Raw genomic sequence first — 3,385 nt, forward strand, 5'->3', positions numbered from 1 at the left:
TCTTCTCCTTTCCCACCCTCTCCCTTCACAATCTCTCTCTCCATCTATTCATCTTGGACTATATTCACTCTCTCACTTTATACATCTTCTTCATACTCATTCTCTCTCTCACTTCCTCTCTGACAATCCTTGACTGTGTTGTCTCTTTGGGCCCAAAAGTTTTCCTACGACAGTCACAAGCTAAACTACTTCCAAGTAGTCGTCTTCTTCTTATCCAGCTTCTTCTTCATCTTCTTCTTCCTCTTCTTCATCATCTTCTTCTTCATCTCCATCTTTTCCCTCATCTACTCCATCTGAGCCTCTTCCTTCGTCTCCTTTTTCCACTTCTTGTCTTCCTTCTTTGTGTTTTCTCCTTCTTCTTCTTCTTCTTCCTCTTCTTCTTCATCTTCTTCTTCATCTCCATCTTTTCCCACATCTACTCCATCTGAGCCTCTTCCCACTTCTTGTCTTCCTTCTTTGTGTTTTGTTCTTCTTCTCCTTCTTCTTCTTCTTCTTCTACATCTCCTTCTTCTTCTTCTTCCTCATCTTCTTCCTCTTCTTCTTCTTCCACATCTCTCTTATACTTCTACATTTTCCTGTCATTTTCCCGGTTCAAAACTTTGAAGCGGGACCCAAACTTATAAATTATTATTCTCTCGTCTCTGCTGGAATACTCAACCTTAGTTTTCCATCTCAAAACCCTTCTCTTTCTCATCCTCAACAAAGTTTCGTACTTACTGCTCTGAGGAGAAAGACAGAAAGAGAGAGCGATATCTTTCAAGATTGAGAGAGAGAGAGAGAGTAAGGGATGATGGTAGATTGGATATGAAAGACTATGATGTCTGTGATAATAAATTAGTTCAAAATGTTTGCAAGTTCTCAATATTGAAAAGAAAGCATCAGCGCTCCTTCTGAAGATGGAAGTTTGGATGTTTTGAAAGAAGTTTCGATGTTTCAAAATTTGGGAACCTTTGTATATCAATTACAATATATTTATCAAAGCAGTTTTCAGCTGAAACCGCCTATTGTTTTATATAAAATGAGTTGAGTCTCAATTTTCTTTTAATATCACTTGCTTCTAGTTCTCGGAGAAAACAAAAAATCAAATCGAAAAACCCCTAAATTTTACATATTAATATATTATCCAAGGAAACTGTTCGATTTCTTGAGCAAATGAATACGGTTAATATTGTAGTCCTTAATTTAACGAATCGAATGACATATGATAGATTTTTCTCCGATTAATGGTTACAGAGATAATTGATCTCCTGTTTGCTGTTTACTATGACTAAGAGAGTCAGCCGCGCCGTACCGCGTCGACTATTTCCCCTTCCACGGCGTCAAATCGAATTGCAAATACATAACAATATACATCAATGGATTTGCAATTAGAGTGGCTACTATAATTATTTGGCTCATTTTTCTTTAAAACCACTTGCTTGGAAGTTAATCGAAGAAAACAAAAAAATCATATCACAAACCCCTTAAATTTTTACATATATATTATTTTATCAAGAAAACTGTTTATTTTATTGGAAAAATGAATATAGCTAATATTGTAGTCCATAATGTGATGAATCTATAATTGATTTCCCATGTTTACCTGCATTTCTCATGTGCTAGGGCTGGGGCGGAAAGCTCCAAGGGGATTTCTTGGGACTTTTGGGAGAATGACCCTCAGGAAGGGTTCTATCGATGGTGGGAAATTCAGCTTTTATTTAATTTTCGGATCGAAACTGCTTTTTTGGACCTTCATTGACTGGGCTAAAAATAACATAGTATTATCTCTCAACCTTTCTCTGTTTTGAACTCGGGCTGACCTGTTGCCAGTATGTCTTGAAGGAGATTAGCTTTTGATGTTAGCATTTTTGATACACCAACCCCAACGGCCATTAGCCGTTTTCACACCGATATCTCGCCGACACGACATACAGACAGGATTCACTCTGATAAGAGGAGGATTCACTTTTTTTATTATTGATTTTATTATGTATTTTGACCTAATTATGATTTTATTATGTATCGTAATTTTATAAAATATTTTGTGACGTAGCCTTATGTACTTCTGTATCGCCAGCCTAAATAAATTGATTGATTGATTGATTGAGGCTGTGGTTTATAACTGCGCGAGGTCTACTGTTCACAGAACTACTAGTAAAATTAATTTTACTCAATAACTAGCAGGCAGGTAGTTTTCATGACCAAAAATGTTGTGCGATGGCCGGGAATCGAACCCGGATCAACTGCTTGGAAGGCAACTATGCTCACCATTACACCACCATCGCACTTATAAACAATATTATTTACTGTTGATGAAGCATGACATCACTGACTCAGTGGAGAAAGGATGAGAGGATAAACAGTTTGAGCACCGAAGTCATGCGATGGATTCATGGCTTCGAAGCAACCAGTGCTTCATTAGTAAGAAGCACGTAATTTTGAGGAGAGATAGGATACGATACATACTGTGATATGATACACAATATGATACGACACTTGATGTGATATGATACACAATATGATACGACACTTGATGTGATATGATACACAATATGATACAGTACTTGATGTGATATGATACACAATATGATACAGTACTTGATGTGATATGATACACAATATCATACGAAACTTGATTGTGATACGATACACAATATGATACAGTACTTGATGTGATACGATACACAATATGATACAGTACTTGATGTGATATGATACAGTACTTGATGTGATACCATACACAATATGATACAGTACTTGAAGTGATATGATACACAATATGATACAGTACTTGATGTGATATATACACAATATGATACAGTACTTGATGTGATATGATACACAATATGATACAGTACTTGATGTGATATGATACACAATATGATACAGTACTTGATGTGATATGATACACAATATGATACAGTACTTGATGTGATTCGATACACAATATGATACAGTACTTGATGTGATATGATACACAATATGATACAGTACCTGATGTGATACGATACACAATATGATACAGTACTTGATGTGATATGATACACAATATGATACAGTACTTGATGTGATATGATACACAATATGATACAGTACTTGATTGTGATATCCTATACTATTAAACGAGCAATTTCTGTATATCTGTTTATATTCTTATATCTGGTTATTTTTATTTCTGGTTATTTATATTCAACGGATCTCGAAAACGGCTCAAACGATTCTAACGAGATTTCAAACAAAGTAGGTTTATGATACTGACGAGGATATGGACATGAAAAGTTTAATTTTCATCCTTGGAAAAATAGATGATAATTTCGTCATCTATCGATAACAGAAGATGCGTATGCCTGTGTGGGAGATCAGCTGTGTAATCAATTAACTTACCGTATCTCGCGAGAAATCTAGA

General features: G+C 35.6%; 1 non-coding gene across 1 annotated transcript; it reads right to left on the reverse strand.

The window, feature by feature from the left end:
- Positions 1-2,192: 2,192 nt before the first annotated feature.
- Positions 2,193-2,264, reverse strand: Trnag-ucc. Its single transcript has one exon. It is a non-coding gene; the product is annotated as a tRNA-Gly (tRNA).
- Positions 2,265-3,385: the final 1,121 nt, after the last annotated feature.

This window comes from Nilaparvata lugens, unplaced genomic scaffold (genome assembly GCF_014356525.2).
Source record: "Nilaparvata lugens isolate BPH unplaced genomic scaffold, ASM1435652v1 scaffold9201, whole genome shotgun sequence".
NCBI classification, from domain to species: Eukaryota; Metazoa; Arthropoda; class Insecta; order Hemiptera; family Delphacidae; genus Nilaparvata; species Nilaparvata lugens.